Source organism: Diceros bicornis, chromosome 35 (assembly GCF_020826845.1).
Source record: "Diceros bicornis minor isolate mBicDic1 chromosome 35, mDicBic1.mat.cur, whole genome shotgun sequence".
Taxonomy (NCBI): Eukaryota; Metazoa; Chordata; class Mammalia; order Perissodactyla; family Rhinocerotidae; genus Diceros; species Diceros bicornis.
This window is the reverse complement of record NC_080774.1, coordinates 4,441,797-4,460,924: the sequence shown is the minus strand read 5'-3', so window position 1 is coordinate 4,460,924 and position 19,128 is coordinate 4,441,797. Positions and strand designations below refer to the sequence as shown.

Here is a 19,128-nt window from a genome sequence, read left to right as displayed (position 1 = left end):
CTTCTCTCTTGTGGAGAGAGCTGGGAAAACATGCGAGCAATGCCCTCCGCAGAAGTGGATTTCAGCTCTGCCTGCCCCGTGGGGTGCCACACACGGCCTTCTAGAACTTTCAGAGACATCGGATCATTCAGTGATCTTCACCTAAAGGGTCTGGAGAAAACACTGATGAGACGGGAAGTCTTAGCCCCGACCTGGGAGACAAATGTTACATGTCATACCATTGCTGACTCGCTGCCTGTGGCTAGTACCTCCTCAACCTCTCTGTTTTAGTGAAAATTTAGTGAAAATTTGAAAATTCAGAGTCAGCTGAGTTCAGTACTGACGACAGTTCAGCTGACTCTTTCAAGTAGGAGCAGTCGATCATGGGCTGTGGATTTATAACATCCAGCACGTACAGAGGAAGGTGGGAGCACGGACCACATCGTAGGCGAGTGTAGACAGAGGAAAGGGTGAGGAATTGTGTCCGACTATTTAATCCACCACAAGAATACACTGTTGGCTCCTCCTACGCCACTCAGCGACCTTCCTCGCAGGACTCCATCAGCCAGTGTCTCACTAAATGGCTGAAATTTAATCTAACCAATTTAACTAATCAATTCTTTTCTTGTTGGATAGTAAGAATTTTCCCATTTTTGAAAATAATATAAACAACTTACAGTAAATGTTTTCTTATATGTCTTTGTCTACTTCTCTTGTTATTTCTTAGATTATCTCTTAAAATCAAATGATTAGTTTAACATGCATAAATATTTTTAAGGTTTTTGCTACATATTGACAAAATGTTTTGCAGAAAAGTTGTATTAGATTACTTTCTCATTGACAATGTAGGAAATGCTTATGCATCTTGACACTGGGTAGTATCAATTTGCTTTTAAAAATACTTGTCAATTTGACTGGTGAAATATCATATTGCTTTATTTGCATTTCTTTGATGACTCATAATGCAGAATTGTTTGTGCTTATTGATTTCTCTTCTTTATTTATTCTCTTGGAAAGTGGGACACACATATCTTACAGTCATTTTGAGATTTTGACAGACAGTGTGTATATAAGGGCCACATGGCTAACAATTCTCCTGTTTATGTCTCATTAATTCATTCAAGAAATATGTATTGAGAGCCTCCTGTATGTGGCAGGCATGATTCTAGGCCCTGGAAATTTAATAATGGCCCAAACACAAAAATCTATGTCCTAGTGGGACTTAGATTCTTTTGGGGTGGACAGAGATAAAGTAGATAAGTAATATATGTAGTCTGTTAGATCAGGAAAAGTGTGAAGAAGAAAAAACCATGCAGCAAGGAAGGAATAGCACAGATAGGGGATAAAAGGGAGGTTTGCAATTTTAGAGAGAGTCCAAGAAAATTCTCTCCAAATAATGAAAATTCTTTCCATGAGTAAAGTTGTTGGAAATGAGTGAATGAGCTACATAGATACCTGGGGATTCCAGGCAGAGGAATTGGCAGGTGCAAAGGCCCAGGGGCAGGAAGGTGTCTGGGGTGGAGTGAGGGGATCATGATGGGTATTCTTGGCCATTGAAGGATTGTTGCTTTTTCTTTGCAGGAATTAGGGAGCTTTTGGAAGATTTGAGCAGAGAAGGGACTCGTTCTGTTATACATTTTCATAAGCTTCCTCTGGGTGCTGTTTTGAGGACAGACCAAGGAGGTGCAAAGGCAGAACTGAAGGGATGGGTGAGGAGGCTGTTGGAGTAACCCAGGTGATAGACAGCGGTGGTGGAGTGGACCAGGGTGCCAGCCATAGAAGTGATGGGAGAACTCAGATTTCAGTATTTGAAGGTGGAGCCTGCAAAGCTCTGCTGATGGATTCACGTGACAATGTGGTTTTTTGTTTGTTTATTTTCTTGTTATGCCTGAGATCCTGGAGAGATGAAATCACCATCAACTGAGATGAGAAAGACTGGGAGAGGAGTTTATTGCACTAATTATAATTATTTGTGGACTAAGTGATTTTAAATAAAAACCAGGGTCAGTTTAAAAACTCCAAAGGGTTGGGCCAGTCCGGTGGCTCCACTTCGGTGGCCCAGGTGAGGACGTACACACCACTCATCAAGCCATTCTGTGGCAGCATCCCACACGCAAAACAGGGGAAGATGGGCACAGAGGTTAGCTCAGAGCTAATCTTCCTCAGCAAAAACAGGAAGATTGGCGATGGATGTTAGCTCAGGGCAAATCTTCCTCACCAAAAAAAAAAAACAACAACTCCAAAGGGCACTCACTAGGTGTGAAAATCTAAAACTGCTATGGGACTCTGTGAAAGTGTGTGTAAGCGGGGACCAGTCAGGCCAGGCGACGGTCACAGTGAGTCGGGGTCTGTTTACATCTGCTGTGTCCACAGACGGCATCGTTAATCGGCAGCCCCCGTCCAGTGACGACACTGGGATCTACATCTTGACCTGAGAGAAAGGCTGCTCCTCTCAAAAGGGCAAAATATCCCTTTTGGGTCTTTCCTCCATTCTCGAAGAAGAAATAACTTCTCATTTTTTTCTCCCAGTTTCCTCTCAATAATAGTTCTTGTCACATTACATTATATATGAACATCATTTAAAACACCGTCTGATAAAATCACCTGCGCAGTTTCCTCCTCAGATAGAAGTGAGGATGGTTGATGACTGCAATGGTACACAGTACCCTGTCTGTGGCAGGCAGCGTCTCCCAGAGCAGGTTGAATACAGCAGGTAGAGAGAACCTCGTGGGTCTCCCCGTGAGTGAGTGGGACGAGGGAGAGGCCTCTGCAGGACGGCTCTGACGTTTTGGTGGATGGACGTGGGATGCCTTCCTTCGCTGCACTCACGGTCACTTCAGGACAATTCTGAGCTATAATCGTGGCCTCAGGGTTGCTCAACCTCAGCATGACTGACATTTTGTGCTGGATAATTCTTCGCTGACTGGGCTGCTCTGCACATTGCAGGGTGTTCAGGAGCATCCCTGGATTCTACGCATGAGAGGCCAGTGCCCTCCCGGCAAGTGTGACACCCAGAAATATCTCCAGACATCGCCGATGTGCCCTGGTGTCACATCACCCACAGCAGGGAATTTGGGTCTGGAGTCAGCTGTGTCCCTGAGTCCCACGGAACCATAATGGGTGTAACCCATCAGGGAGGAAGGGAACTAGAACTCTCCAAACCAGTAAACCCCCACCGTCTTCTCCTCTCCCGCCCTGGGCCTGAGGCCCCGCAGAAAGGGCTCCTCCTATGTCCTGCCCGCTTTGCCCACAAAGTCACTGACTCTTTGTGACGTCTATGCTGTACCCGTACGTGGACGAGGGCGCACTCCTCCAGTGTGGGTTAACTTAGGGCTCAGTGGCTTTACTGTTTTCTTCTCTTTACTCCTTTCTGTTTTTTTAATCCTCTCTAGTCCTAGAATCTGCCGTTTTTCTGGATATCTCCAAGGTCATGATGGCGTTTCCACTGCAGGAAGGGTCAGAAAGGGTACAGGCGGTTTCAGGCTGGCTGGAGCAAGGAGTCATGTTGAGCTGGCAATTCCTGGGTGAGAGTGAAACTTAAGGCCACTGCTGCAGCCAGAGTGTCCCCTCCCCGAGTGGCCCCCAGCCCCTGCGAGCCTGGACACACGCCCACAGCGTGTGGGGCAGCATGGCGCTGTGGACTGTGCTCACCCAAATGCACCACATCCAGGGAAGCCGTTCACGTCTTTGATGGCGCAGCTTTCGGTGTCAAGCAAGAGGATTTTGATCTTCAAAAAAGAGGTCTGGATTGGGATTTGGCAGGTCTGGGGTCTGGCTCTGACTGTCGTTATTTTAGCTCAATGACTCTGGATAAGTCCTTTCTCGTCTCAGGGCCTTCCCTCCCGACAAAAATGAGTCACTTCAATAAGATTCGTGTTTGTCAAAGTGTAACACCCTTATCACTGAAGGTTCTTAAATAATGTAGGTGGTGCAGAGGTGATGGTGTGCATATATGTGTCCATACGTGTGTATATACGTGCATATCGTATATGTGTATAGTCCTGTAATTGAAATGCATTGGAAAACATAACACGAAGCCAGCATATCAGACTTAGGATTTCACAGGACTTACTGCTTGCAACAAGGCTCATTAGTTTGTGAGGTAGATTGAAATAAAAATACAAAGCAAATAACATTTGAAGACCTCTGGATGTGGTAGAATGTGTGTCCACGGTGACAGCGTCTGGGAGCGCTGGGCGAGGAATCTCTGTGCCTCCTTCAGGTCTGAGTCGGAGCTCCCCTGGTCCCACCGCGTCCACAGCGTGAGCGAGGGTGTGCGTCAGCCGTCCTCAGAGTCCCGGAGACGTACCCGCGGGCGCCGCTGCACAGACCCCACACCCCGAGAGGGGCACCTGTCTAAGGAGAGGGGCCGGCCGAGTCTCAGGCTGCCCCGTTCTCTCTCGCACAGCAGTTCCGGCTCTGATCAGGGCGAGGCTCCTTTTGTGTTACCACTTGAGACACGTTCTTTCTTTGTCATTGATGTAACCGATCCTCAACCATCCCAGACGTCTGAATTTGTGACTTCGAAAAGCAAATCAGCTGCATTTTGGTTGAAGGTGAGAAAGACAGTCAAAGTGTAGCCCAGGTCTCATCTACCTGCAGCTTCTGAGACTCTCACTGTTAAAGGTTACGAGGAAAGGGCACCTTTATTGTGGAAACTGCGTCTTTTCAATTTTAGAGAAGAGGAGGAAAAAAGCAATTAGCAGAGCCCTTTGAAGAAATATGCAGCAGAAATGATGGCAGCTGAGGTAAAGAGCAAAGACTCATTTTATGAAGTGTAATTCAAGCTGAGAAATCCATCGACGAAGCAAAGTAGACGGACTCTTCTCTCCCCACGTGGGTTTCTTTCACGTTAGAGATGCTGTGGAGAAGTGGGGCACGGGGGCGTAAAAGGGTTGAGGGCCCAGATGTGAGATAAGATCCATGCAATTCTGAACATTAGGAGATTTAGAGAAATCCATAAAACAACAGCAACCTGCTGCCATGGTTTTCTGCTAGCAAAAGGGCATCTGGATGTGGGGAGAACATAGAGAAGCTTCATTTAAATACACGAAAGTCGGGGCCAGCCCTGTGGTGTAGCAGTTAAGTGCGTGCGCTCCGCTGCTGGCGGCCTGGGTGTTCGAACCCTGGGTGCGCACCGATGCACCGCATGTCAGGCCATGCTGTGGCGGGGTCCCGTATGAAGTGGAGGAAGATGGGCATGGATGTTAGCCCAGGGCCAGTCTTCCTCAGCAAAAAGAGGAGGGCTGGCAGATGTTAGCTCAGGGCTACTCTTCCTCACACGCACACACAAAAAATTACAAGAAAGTCCATTTTAACTTCCAAGGATGAGGCTGTACAGTTCAGTGTTAGCATTACATTAAACACTCTGTGTCTCAGGGTAAGTGGATTCCAGGACTGTCCTCTCCAACAGATGGAATCACAGAAGGGGCTTTTATGGTCAACGAATTTCACTTCCCCCTTCCCTTTTCCTATCTTTCCCCCCTTCTCATAGAGTGCTAATGTCCCATTGGTCTTTTTTGTTTGTTTTTCCTGTCCGGGGCTTCACTAAGCCATTGGGAGGGATGGATCATATTATTTTTTCATCCTCATCTTTAGCCAGCCTGTGTCAGTTAGAAACGCTTCTGTCTGTGAGTGAGAGAATAGCTGAATCATAGTAGCTAAAACAGGCAGGGGTTTATTTATCTCCAGAGCAAGAGAACCGGAAGCAGTCAGTTTCTGCTTGGGATCAGCAGCTCTACGCTATCAGGATCAGAGCATCCGAGACCTCTTGGTCTTTTCCTCATTCTTGTTGCCTTGTGGTGCCAAGACGTCTGCTGTACCCTAGGCATCACATCTATGCGCCAGCAGGGGGGTAAAAAGGATAAGAGTCAAGAATAAAGGGGTTTTCCTCTTCAAATTTTGTCTTAATTCAGTTATATAGGTAGTGGTTTAAATAATGGCTAGCACATAGTGATCACTATCTACTTACCTATTATTATTATTACTATTATTTTTCAGGAAGACAGAGGCGTTCCCTATGACTCTCCCCATATCTCACTGGCCAGAGGCGAGCCTGACTTTGGGCAGATCACTGCAGTAGAGGACCGAGGTCACTATTTTTGGCTTACACCAATTATGATCGATTTCTGGAGCTGCAGGAAGGGCCACCTTTTCTGAGATCGGGGATGTCCACCTGCGATCTGATCACACTGAGCTCTGTTTTCAGGAGGTGGGTAGATACTAGGGAGGCAAGAGACAGGGTCTGTTCTATACCATTTATGACAATAAGTGTTTGGGAGGATTATGATTGTAAAGACACCGATGAGTTGATCTCCGGCCTGAGGCGGTGTCTGCAGAGGCGGAAACCACACTCTGCTTTGAGTTGACTTGGATTCGCTCATTTCCATCAGTATTTATTGAGTGCCTACTGAGTCCTGGCCCCGTGCTGGGCGCCCTGGATGTAACACTAAGCCGGATGGATCAGGCCCCGTGCTCATGGGGTTCACATTGTAGAGGGGACCCACCATGACAAGCCAACAAGCAGGTGACTTCTGAGGCTGAGTGGAGCTGTGGGGAACAGCACAGGGGGAAGGGCAGAGACTCACTGAGATACACGCGTTATACCTAATAAACAGGACAATCTTTTCATTTTCCCACAGTTCAGGTGGTGGCCACTGAAGTAATAAAATTCCTGGAGAGCTGGCTGGCACATTTAGATTTGTTTGCAGAGATCAGTCACTAGAAGGACCATTTTTTTGTGAGTTCAGAGGACTTTGGTGTTACAAGAAACTGTGTTAGGTTCAAGTCATTGTAGATCCCAGAAGATCATTCAGTCATCAGATTGATCTATCAAGTAATCCTTCCGTCCATCAGCCACCTGCTCATCACCAGTTTCTCATCTGTCGTTTTTGGATCACCTTTTCTGTGCCTGGAAGTTTTCAAAGATCCTGGCTCAGCTGTGAGCCAGCCGGACATATGATATCCCTTCCCTCATGGTCCTTTTCTAGAGTACAAGACAGTCCACGAATCCTCCGATGGTGAGGAGTACTCTGAAGAAACTACAACAGGCTACTGTGATGGAGACAGGTTGCTGGTGAGGGTGCTACTTTATATACATGGGGTGGTCAGAGCAAGGCCATCTGAGGAGGCAGCATACAAGCAGAGACTTAGATGCAGAATGCTGCTAAAATCTAGGGAGAGAGCATTGCAGGCAGAGGGGCTAGCATGTGCAAAGGCCCTGGGGCAGCAGCAAACTCATCTGGTGTAAAGAACACACAGAAAGTGAATCGGGCTGAGACTGCAAGGTAGAGGAGACAGAGAAAGAGCAGGTCATGGGGGCTTCCTTGGCTGTGGTGTGTGTCTGGATTTATTCTTACCAAAAGCAGCCTCCTGGTAAACAGACTTCTAGAGAACTTAAATATCCCTTCTGCCTTTTCTTTTAAATCTGTGTTTGTTTGTTTGTTTTTTGAGGAAGATTAGCCCTGCCCTAACATCTGTTACCAATCTTCCTCTTTTTTTCTTCTTTCTCCCCGAAGCCCCAGTAGATAGTAGTGCATCATAGTTGCAGAGTTGTAGCTCTGCTATGTGGGATGCCCCCTCAGCACGGCTCAATGAGCAGTGAGTAGGTCCGTGCCCAGGATCCTAACCAGTGAACCCCAGGCCGCCGAAGCGAAAGCGTGAACCCAACTGCTATGCCACCCGGCCGGCCCTCTTCTGCCTTTTCTATGTGGTAGAATTGTCCAGTCAGAAAGAAAGCGTGTAGGAAAGAGAGACAGACAGACAGAGGCAGACAGAGAGACAGATATCACTTGCCTGGACTGCAGAAATACTGCCATACAAATGAGCACACACAGAAACATGTTTTAACACCCAGTAAGACCAATCTTTTATCCCCTTGGCCTTGTTTCCGGGATGTCCCCACACATTGACAGCTCCCGTTGGCTGGGTTCCACAAGGTATAAGCTGGTCACTATTGTAGGAATTTAGGGACAAAAAGTGCCCACTACAGTCCCGGCTTTGGAATTCGTTTCCTTCAGCACAAGGGGTGAGAGGCCCCGGCTCCCACCTGGCGGGTGATGACCCCAAGCCCTGCCCAGGCGCCCCTGGTGCGGGTGTGAGGGGAGTGGGCGCGGGGCTCCTCCTGGGCTGAGCCAAGGATGGGGAGGGGGTCTGTCAGGGCAGCTTGGTAAATGAAGGCAGGAAGCAGCGGTGTGGCTGGTGGGGGTGCTGGGGTCCTCAGCACTGTCTCTGGGGACCCCCGACCACTTCTTCCCCAGCAAGGCCGGTGTCTCCAGGGAAGGACACTTGGTGGCTCATGGCCATGCGGTGGGACGGGGCTCATTTTATACAGAAGCGCAGGCACCGCCCCCACGGCGAAGGCGGTGCTCAGACAGGGGCCGTTCCACGTGCACAGCCCGACTCCAGAGCTGCCTGTAAGACTGCAGGAGGAAGGATTGTTACCATCCACAGCAACAATGACTGACATTCCCTGAGCGCTTACTGTAAGGCGGACTCTGTGCTAAGCAAGTGACCGATGGATTCATTCATTCATTTCTTCATTCAGTCATTCATCTATTTATTACTCAAACAGTAACATTTATTTTTGGATCCGTGTGTTCAATGACTCTTTGCTGTAACTACTCTGGGCCGGGCTCTGTTCTAAGACCGTGGATGCAGGGATGATGGAGATGGTTGGTGATGTCTGAGTGGGGAAACAGACACAGGAGTGAGAAGCTGGGATGGTCACTGAGAGGACGTGACCGCCCGTTGACCTGAGAGCTGACCCCGGGCAGTCAGAGGCTCCTTGCCCTCCCCAGTCCTTGGGATGTGCATCCTGCCCACCGTTCCCACTGTGGGAACTGTGCCAGAGACGCAGATCTGAGAGAGCAACATGGTGTTGAGACCATCTGGATGGTGTAGACTACACCCCGCTAAGGCATCTCTATAAACTTTAAGATTCTGGCCCAAGAGAAGCCTAGTGAGTAAGTTCCCTTGCGTGTTAAAACCGCCAATCACCCATCTGGAGTGGGCCACCTCTTTTTTTGTCTCTCCTCACCCTCCAGGTACAGGGGCCATTTTCAGATTTCACCTGAGAGGCTCCTGAGGTTTGGAACTGTCAACGTGTCACAAAGAAAACACCACCACGTAATGGGATCAGGAGGCTGGGGTGGGCGGGGGCCACTTTAGAGAGGACTGCTGCTCAGGGAGGCCCACCGAGGAGGGTAACTGAGCTCCAACGGGTGAGTAGGGCCAGGTTGGCAAAGTCTGGGGGAGATGGTTCCAAGCAGGGGAAACAGCACCACGGCGGCTCAGAAGAGGGACACATTTTGTGTGTTTAAGTGATTTCTATATCGCTCCCCGTGCCCGCCTGCCCCACCTCAGACCTGCCGTCCCTTTAGAACCCGCGTCCCAGCCGGTGACTCGTCCCAGCGACCAGTGTGCTGTTGCCCGCCTTGGAGGGGAGAAGGTGAAGATTACATCCCTTTTCGCTCATCAGTGGAAACAAAGATCACTTCCTGGGGTAGAACCTCTAGAAGCAAAAATGAGATCTTTCCGATGATCTTTGTGATGACATGCTGACAACTAAGCTTCCCACTAATAGGCGCCCAGAGAATGGTTGCTTTGCAATTTAAAAATTCTTTGAATGGGAAACCCAAGTGTTTCCCCAGACTACTGAGGTATTTGTCAGAGGAAGAGGAAGATTTTCTCTCCACTAAGGTGAGGACCATCATTTTTTCTTTGCATGTTTCTGGCAACATGAATGCCGGGGACTTACTCGCTCCCACATGGCTTCACGGAGCCTTGAGAAAGGAGCCCACTTACAGGTTTGGAGACGCAGGCGACGTGATGGAGTTGGCTTTGACGTAACACTGAAAATCAAAAATAGCGTTACCACCAGGGGTTCCATCCATATGTAGGTGTGCCCCGAGGTACTACTCAAGTGCTGGGGCGGCGCGTCAGAATTGCTTTGAATTATCATAATTTAGCAAATCATCTAATTTATGTATTAAGTATTATGTAATGTATTAAGGCCCAATAGACATATCCCCTTGTTCTTTCTTTAAGAAAATAAAGGTGGTGAATAATTTTCACCCAGGAAAAAAGTCACACTGTCCATGGTCTACACGGCACTTAGGAAGATGGCTCCTCCAGACCCTTCCGGAGAACACCTGCTTCCACTGGGTGGCTTCAACGTGGAGGCGATCAACAGAACATGAGTTATGGTTTTCGTAGAATTTGGCTTATTGCTCCCTTCTTTTGGCCTCTTCTGAAAGATGGCAATTCCAAAGGCTTTGAGGAAAAAAGCATAGTTTTCTATCAGATTTGCCCATAATGACACATAACCAGCTTTTCTTTATGCAGAGATATTTTCAAAGAATGTCTTAACCAGACAAACTCTCCTGAGATGAGTTGTGCTTCTTGGTGGGACGTGCAGGAGGGAGAGGGGTCTATGGCAGGCTCAGCGTTAAGGGGAGGGGATGGGTATTCAGAACTCACCTGCATTCTATCAACCGCACACACCTCACCCTCCCAGATTTCTCTGATATTGTTGCATTTATTAATTCATCAAGCACTCTCTCTGCTTCAGGTCCTCTACTCGAGTCTAGGCGCTTAAAATCGAATCACAGCCACCCCTTACCTTCCAGATTTTCACAGCAAAGTTAAGAGACAGATATATAAGCTGACTATGTTCCTGTATGCTAAGAGGAGGTATTTACAAGTGCTATGGTTGCATATTTGAAGAAAGAGCTAATTCTCCCAAGAGGGAAATATTTCATCTGAGAAGACGTTAAAGTAAGAGCAACATTGGAATGGGATTTTGAAGGATGGATTGGATTTTGCCAGGAAAACCAATGAGCTGTGAGTAATAAAACCAATAGTTACTCTTAACTGAGCAGCAACTGTGTGCCACACATGCTTTTGCATGTTTTAAATGCCTTATCACAACAACATGAGTCATAGAGACTCATTATACACATTTTACAGATGAGAAAACTGAGGAAATTGACTCTCCCAAGTACAGGTAGCTTTTGGAGCAGGCAGACTGTCCCTAAATCCCGGCTCTGAGCCATCACACCACAGGGCTGGGTGTTCCAGGAAGAAGTGTGGGGAAAGAGAGAGAAGGTTGAGGCGACATGATGGTTAAAGGAAGTGTGTGTGTCTCATCTGCCCAGGACAGGAATGTCTGTGACACTCCCCAGCTGTGTGACTTGGGGACAGATAATCGCGCACTTCTGAAGCTCAGCTTCTTCACAAAATGGAACGGGCAAGCAGCCTCTCTCACGGGGGTCTGTGAGAATCCCCTTTCTTTGTGCTCCTCTCTTTTCTTAAGCCTTCCGCTCCTCCTCCTTCCTAACGCGTTCTGTAGAGTGTCTACTACCTGGATAAGCCAGGTGCCTGGATAAGCAGTGGGATGCCACTTCAACGGGGCCAGGTGAGGACGAGCCCCGATGCGGCGGCCGAGGTGCCTCAGCCTCTGCTGCTCAGTCACAGACACCCCGGTTAGTCACATGTGCAGATTGGGACAGTGGTCCCCCAGGGAGCCCGGGGCACCCCAGGATGCTGACAGCACGCATCCCTGGGTCAGAGGGCGATTTGTGTCTCCTACTGTATTTCTCTTAGACTCTCTCCCTCTCTCTCTGTGTCTCTGTGTCTCATCATCTATCTGTCCTGTTGGCTGTCATTTCTCTCTGTGTCGTAGCTCTTCCTCTCTTTCGGACTTCCTATCTCTCCTTTTTTAATCCACCAGTCTCTCTCTCTCTGTCTCTCTCTGTTTCTTCTGTCTTTCTCTGTCTTCCTTTATGCTGTGTGTTCTGCCTTTCTCCTTGACGTCTGTCTGTGCTTCTGCTTCTGGCTTGACTCTATGTGGGCAAGTAGGTTCTCAGTCTTCCTCTCTCTCTGTCTTTCCCTCTATGGCGGCTTCTACTCCTGTGTCCGTCCCCCTCTCCCGTTCCATCTCCTGTCCAAACATCCAGAAAGAGGACTTGTCCAGGGGATTGAGAATCAGCCAGAGACTCCGGCCACATCTCCCCTGACTGGCCGGACCCGCCAAGACCAGTCTGCAGGAAGCGTGCAGGAGGGTCCCCGACCTCAGCGACGTCATTGTTGTGGGCGTGAGTTCGTGCTTCTCTTCTGGAGTATTTCTCTCAGAAATAATTGTCTTAATCAGGTTTAGGTGTTAATTAAATGATGATATTTGCATGCTAGTTCTGTGCCAACTGGTTGTCATACTAAATTATAATTTGGCCTAAGCTGGATAAGAAGGTTCTTTCAGTCAACAAAGACAGTTGTATTAGCAGGTTACAGATGTAATTAGGCAGAGCTTGACTGAGCTGCTAATAGATTCAGGTACCGGGAAGGAATTAGAGGTAGACACTTGCACACTTATTATTCAGTGTTGGTGCTGGAGTACGAGAATAAGCAGGACCCCCCTGAGTTATGGAGGCACAGGGCACAAGAAAGCAGAGGAATCGGTCCATGCGTAAGCTGGGGTGTTGTCGACATTTTCTCCGTCTCTCTTTGTCCTTGTGTGTCTCTGTCTGTCTCTCATTCCTGATCAGTCTCTGTCTCTCAGCCTGTGTGTTTGCTGCCTTCTGCCTCTCTGCTGATGGCGTGTTAGTTTCCTGTGGCTGCTGCAACAAATTACCATGAAATGGGTGACTTAAAACAACAGAAATGTATCCTCTCATAGTCCTGGAGGTCGAAAATCCAAAATCAGTTTGAGCGGGCCGACATCAAGGTGCCAGCTGGGCGGTGCTCCCTCCAGAGGCACTAGGGGAGGATCCTTCCTGCCTCTTCCAGCTCCTGGGGCTCCAGGCGCCCCTGGGCTTGTGGCCGCGTCCCTCCAGTCTCTGCCTCTGTCATCACATGGCCTTTGCCTCTCTATCGGGGTCAAATCTTCCTCCGCCTCACTCTGCTAAGGGTCCATGTAATTGTATTGCGAATTCACCTGGATAGTGGAGGGCGGTCTCTCCGTCCCAAGATCCTGAACTTACTCGTATCTGTAAATCCCTCGTTTGCCACTGAGGTGACGTTCGCAGGCTGCAGGGATCGGGGTGTGGGCACCAGTGTCCAGGCTACCGCTGGCATCCTCTGTCTCCTTCCCTTCTCTTTTCCTCCCACCACGCAAAGAAGGGCCTTTCTGGGGGATCCACAGCTGCTCGCCTTAGCCCGGAACTGGGAATTAACTGACTTTTCTAACAGGAGACTGACAGGAGCCTCCATCTGGAGCGGCGTCCCCTCCTCAGAGCCGTGCGGACGACCAGGGCTGCTGTGCAGGAGAGAACACCAGGACTTCCCTTTATCCCTCTGTCACTCAGAGGGACTGAGAGGGGGTGCGGGTGTGCTGTGGGTTCTACTCGATTTTCACCAAACGACCTGCGGCCTTTGGGACCCTAGAAGTCGCCTCCTTTCCCAAAATGATCTCCATCGAGCAGTTCAGGGCATCAGTCAAGTGCTTGTTGCTTGAAGCTGGGCACTGCGCTCCCTACCCTCTTGCTTGTTAGATGCCTGACCTTGGGCACTCCAGTAACCCTCTCTGTGCCTCAGTTCCCTGTCCTGTAAAATGGGTGTGATAATGGCACCTCCTTTGGGAGGCTGCTCTCCAGTCATCCTTCTGCATCAGTGTGGGGCTGTGTGGATGAGCAGGGTCCACAGGAACTGGCAGGAGCACAGTGCCCAGGAGGCAACAGTGCAAACCCAAGTTTCAACGTTTAAACCTGTGTACATACCGTATTTCTCTCTTTCTCTCCTTTTGCTTTGCTTCTACGACTCATCTTTATCTGTCTTGGTCTCTAAGGCTCCGTGATCTCTGTATTTCTCAGTCTGTGTCTTGCTGTCTCTAGCTGTTGTGTGGGAGGAGGGAGAATCCCCCTCTGCCCTTTCCCTTAAAGTTCTTCTGGCTGGCCAAATCATTAACAAGACAGGTTAGCAGGAGAAAATAATACCAAGTTTAATAACATGTATACATGGGAGAAACCAGGGACACTGAGTTTCTCAACACAGTAACAGAGATTCTCGTCTTAAATAGCATCTTCAGCTAAAGACAAAGGAGGATGTTGGGGGTGGATGGTGTTCTGGGATTTCAGAGGGGAAGAAGACAATTTACATGAAGAGGGAAATGTAAATGTTTGTCAGACAATGCTTTGCAGAGAATGTGGACAGGAATTATAGTAATCAAGAGTATGTACATTTAAGTCTTCTTCTTCCATCCTGATAAGAGTTTTCACAGATAAGGTCATCCTCCCCTCTTCCCACTACACAGATGGAGATACCTTTACAAATGTAAATATTTGGTAAACAGAACTTTGTTAAGAATGGGCTTAGCCAGGATCCTGCCAGTCTGTCCACACTCAGAGTTAAATTTCTTTAGGCAGTTATTGAGGAGGTCAAATGTCCGTCACAGAAAATAATCAAGGTAAAGAGACATATTTTAGGATGGCCAAATCTTGATCTCCCACACTGTCTTTCTAGCCATGTTTACACATGTGTGTGCTTCTCTGCATCTCTCTATCTCATGCTGTCTTTCTCTGCTGTATATGAGCGTGTGAATTCCCTGTCTTTCTCTCTTTCTGTCTCCATTTCTTCGTCTCTGTCTGACTGTCCACCTGTCTCCCATTTCTTCCCTCTCGCTGGCTCTGATGAGGCTTCTGTTCACAAGGTCCTCACTGCTCCTTCTTGGTACAGAACCAGGAGATGGTTCGTCACCTTACCACCCGCAGAAGCATGACAGACAAGTCTCCCAGCTCAGCCTCTGCAGACGGAGACGGGCACTAAGAGATGACAGAACATCACGGCTTCACTCTGTCTGTTCTTTATAGTCTCAACTACAGAGAGGGGCTCAGGTGTGAACTGAATCTACTCCATTTCCTCATAGTTTGTATTCCCCATGACGTGGTACAGTTCTCCTTAGATACCAACGCAGTAAAGATGATCACACTTCACCTTCAACTTTGGTTCCTGTGACAGTTGCATCCTCTCGCACGGTGATTCCACAGAGTGCTCTGGGGTGCTAGGTGAGAACTTGTGCTTTGGAGTTTGGCAAATCCCAGCTCAGCCACGGACCAGCTGTGTGACCTCAGGTGAGTCACTTGTCTCTGTGCCTCAGTTTCTTCTTTTGTAAAACGGGTGTAATAATAGTACTTCCCTCTGGGGTGGTTCTCTTTTCTTCAGTGTCTCCCTGGGCTCTTCTGCTCACATCCAGCAGCTGCTCAGCCTTCGGAGGTGTTTGTGTCAGAGATGCCTGTTCTTTCTAGGGTTCCAAACTGACTTTTTCTCTACTTGTCGATATGATAATTCTCTCTTCTCCTCCCCTCTCCACCCACCTCCCCTCCCTCCTTCCTTTTCTCATCATTGTCACGTCACTGTCCTTCCTTGGGAACTCCACGGGGATAGACCGGGACTCCCAGTTTTACAGATGAGGAAATGGAGGCCAGCAAGATTCACTGGGGAAACCTGGAGCATAACTGATGGTTGACCTCCATCTCTTGTGACTCTCGGATCCTCTTACAATGACCTGTCTCACCTTCCCAGCGGTGAGGCCAAAGACGGTCAGCTGAGAGTGTAGGACCTGGTGTTTCTCTCTGGCTGACAAGTGAAAAATAGGTATAAATGGAGATGCCTTAAATGCTTTAGGATTATGTGAAAAATGGAGAGACCATAGGCCAGCAGCCCTCCCAGAAGACTCAAGATGAAAAGGGCACTGATTTCTGTTATTATGGTGGCAGAGTGTCACCTAGACATCAGGGCAGGAAATTAACCACTCGTTGCTTCAGAAAGACCTGGGACCAGCCCTGGGGCTCTTATTTTCACTTCTCTCTACATTTATGCCTCATTATTACTCTTGCTACAGAAGAACTCTCTCTCCTTTTCAGTCCATGTGGCATAAAATGGCCACCAACTTCTCTTGAGTTTATGTGCCTAACTCTCAAGAAAAGAGCTAAGACAGAGACTTAATCCCTTACTTCCGCTCCTGCTGCCTCACTGGCCCAGTTTGAGTCAGGGGTTCACCAACGGACCAATCAAGGTGGCCAGAGCCGGCAGGGTCATGCTTCCCAAAATGGCTGCTGAGGTCCGTGTTGCTGTTACCAGGGGGACAGAGACCAGGAAAAGAGAAGTTCCCAGTGCCTGTTTAGGGCAGCTCTGTTTGGCGGCTCCACATCCATTCAGCAAACATAGGATGACCACTCCCCGTGTGCCAGGCATGAAAGTTGGTCTCGGCCTTCATGGGATTTTGCTCGGCTCAGTTCCCCCCGCTCTCTACGGAACACTTGTCTTTATTGTTGCTTCCACAGCTTCAAGTTTTCCACGGAGAGGCTAAAGACTCGCCTGTTGTATATTCTGCTGTGCAAGTCGTGAAGACACATTTGATCAAGAAGACTTGCTGCACGATACATAAAGCCCACCAGCTACCATCTTCCTGCAGTGAGCCCTGGAGGGGTGAGGTCGGGGGTGTTACTATCTAGTTACCCCTCTCTGCTGTTGGATGTTATCTGTCCACAGGGAGAGTAATAATGGAAGCTTCTTCTAGTTTCTCATTTTTCCCTGTATTAGCTATTACTTCCTTGACACAAGAACCGTGCTTTGAGCCATGCTGAATTTTTATTGAATTTTTCTTTAAGTACATCTTATTTGAAATGTCTTTCTTCATTTTCTTCAGGGACCAACAGGTAGCTGGATTCTGAAAGCACGTATTATCAGGTGAGCATGCTATCAGAGGCCACAAAACAGAATTTAAATGGTGAGCCAGGCAGAAGTCAGAGATATCTGATGCCCAGCACTGGAACTGAAAATCATTATGTAAGTTGTAGCAAAACCCTAGTTGTTCTCTGACTGAAGTTTACAGCTGTCTTGCAGTCTTATAAATCATAACTTAAGGGATCTGAGGGCACAGGGAGGGAAATGCAATGAAGTTGTCACGAGAGTCACCTCCAGAGGCTGGCATGCTCCAGAGTGCCAGCTCCAGACAACAAGCAAATGGACCTCAGAGTTGGTTCCTCCTCCTGGGACTTTCTGGACAGAGGAGAATCCTGCACATGATAAACCACAGGCCTGTGGCCAGTGTTCATGAGTTTTGGGGCTCCTTGGATATTTCTGCTATTAATGGAACTTCACATGTGCAAAACACATTTAATCCATTTTTGTTGGTCATTTTTGCTTGTTTGTTTTAATCAATGTTTTAGGAGTTTAGTTTTTACACTCAAAGGTTCCTTTTTAGTTAGATAAGGTGAAATTTTAGCTTCATTTATGGAAGGTGGTGACTGGCTGAAGCAGTGCCAAAGTGACTGTGACCGTGGGCATTGACCTCTGTGTGTTCCCATCTTGGCTGTGCCCCTAGGCGGCCTTTGTCTCAACTCTACCCTCCAGCGGGTAAGAAACAGAACGAGCAGATGTGCGTATAGTAAGAGAAGCATCGCAGGGAATCGGCCTGTGCAGAGGCAGGGGCTGGGGAGGCGAGCCTGAAGTCCACAAGGGAGGCCATCAGGACGGGGAACCGGAAACTGCAACAGGAGGGGACGTCGCAGTAAACGGGCTGAAGTCTTCTTTCTTCAGGGAAACCTCAGTTCTGCCCCTAACAACTTATCTCCACATCTGTGATTTTGTCCAATTTAATGAGCTCTTTTTATCCCAAATTCCTCAGGGCTTCCCTGCCTTAGTGGACATATTAAATACTTATTCACATTTGTTTAATCTCCCTGGTGAGAGTGGACTCTTCCAAGCTGGGACTCTGTTCCACTGGATTGATTGTGTCTTAATGCCCAGAATAGAGATGTGACAAGAGTATATGTTTGGGTAACACTTGGTGCACAAATGAATAAATGAGTGAATGAATGAATACAATTCTATCCAGTGGGAAAAACACACACATGTAAAACAGGTGACTGCTTCACCTTCCCCAGCTCAATTACCATGTTTTCAAATTTCCACTCCAGATTTTCTGTTCTGTTGACAAGTAGCTGGTAGTTCCAAATTTACTATCAATGAAACCAAATCATCTGCATATAAAAGACAAGAAAAATAGTACTTAGCACATAGATCGTTGAGAAGGTTAAGTTAGCACTGTAATTACACGTGCCGTTTCTCTTCACGCTCGTGCGGCTCCTCTTCTAATACTGAAGCTCAGAGGAATGTGACCTCTGTCTGTGGCCTGGTCTCTATTAAGAGTGAGCCAAGAAAAGACAGAATGAGCAGGACCAGAATTTCAAGAAAGAACTGTGTCTTTGTGGAAGTAAAGAACATGCCTAAATAATTCATTTGCAAAGTAAGCGTTCTCTCTGTCAAAAATATGCACTCTAAGACCTATTGAATGAGGCGGCCTGCTTTTGCCAATCTGGGATTAAAACTTAGTGTCCCTTGCCCTTTGTGCATGCTCTTTTATTCCAGGTGTGTGACAAGCTCTGGCACATTGGATTGTGTTCTCTAAGAGGTGTTCGTGGTGGTGCTGAGGATCCTGGAAATGGACCCACGGGAGAGGCCATCACAGAAAGTGTCAGTGTTTACCTGGTGATGAGAAAAAGGGGAGGCATGGAAGCTCTTCTTAAGGATTAGAAGAGTCATCGTGTCAATGGAGTCTTTTATTTTTTTTTTTAGTGGACCCCAAAGTGGAAGCCAAACGGCAACCAATCTTAGCTCAGGATAAAGAACAAAACTATGGCTCAGTACACAGTGCAAGGGGTAAACTTTTAAGCTCCAGCATCTGGATCCAATCCTAGCCTCACCACTTTCTAACTCTTTAAACTTGGGTGTGTTGCTTAACCACTTTGAGCCTTGTTTCCCTTGTCTGTAGAAGGATGATAATAATAGAGTGGAATTCATCCAGTGTGACTGTAAGGGCAAAATTGCCCAAGGTAAAAGTGACCTTCAGAAAGCCCTTCCTATATCCCTCTTCAGTCACCAGGACCTGAGATCTTAGAAGCTCAAATGCCAAGAATTACCTTTTCTTATTTCTCTTTGCATTTGGGCTGTGGCCAAATTCCCTGGCACATTGTAGACCAAAATCTAGTTTTAAAGAGAGTATGGGGAGTCAGAGATTCAATTATATTTTCTCTCATTCCTCTTTTTACCCTGAGCCCATGTAATTAAAGTATTTATTTGTTAAATATGTGTACAATGTAATTCTACTGTGAGGTTTTGGGAAGGATAAAATAAGATGATGTTTATAAAAGACAC

At 47.7% G+C, this 19,128-nt stretch overlaps 2 long non-coding RNA genes across 4 annotated transcripts; both read left to right on the top strand.

Annotated features, from left to right (window-relative positions):
• The first annotated feature begins 3,277 nt into the window (after window positions 1–3,277).
• LOC131398095 (uncharacterized) lies at window positions 3,278–14,114 on the top strand. Of its 2 annotated transcripts, none has more exons than XR_009216829.1 (3): window positions 3,278–4,535; window positions 4,658–4,815; window positions 9,024–14,114. It is a non-coding gene; the product is annotated as an uncharacterized LOC131398095 (long non-coding RNA). The 2 variants fall into 2 exon arrangements; XR_009216830.1 differs by having other exon boundaries at window positions 3,278–4,815; window positions 9,024–10,821; window positions 11,937–14,114.
• Window positions 14,115–14,128: 14 nt separating this feature from the next.
• On the top strand, window positions 14,129–18,517 carry LOC131398094 (uncharacterized). Of its 2 annotated transcripts, XR_009216827.1 has the most exons (4): window positions 14,129–14,804; window positions 14,958–15,041; window positions 16,254–16,398; window positions 16,619–18,517. It is a non-coding gene; the product is annotated as an uncharacterized LOC131398094 (long non-coding RNA). The 2 variants fall into 2 exon arrangements; XR_009216828.1 differs by lacking the exon at window positions 14,129–14,804 and having other exon boundaries at window positions 14,815–15,041.
• Window positions 18,518–19,128: the final 611 nt, after the last annotated feature.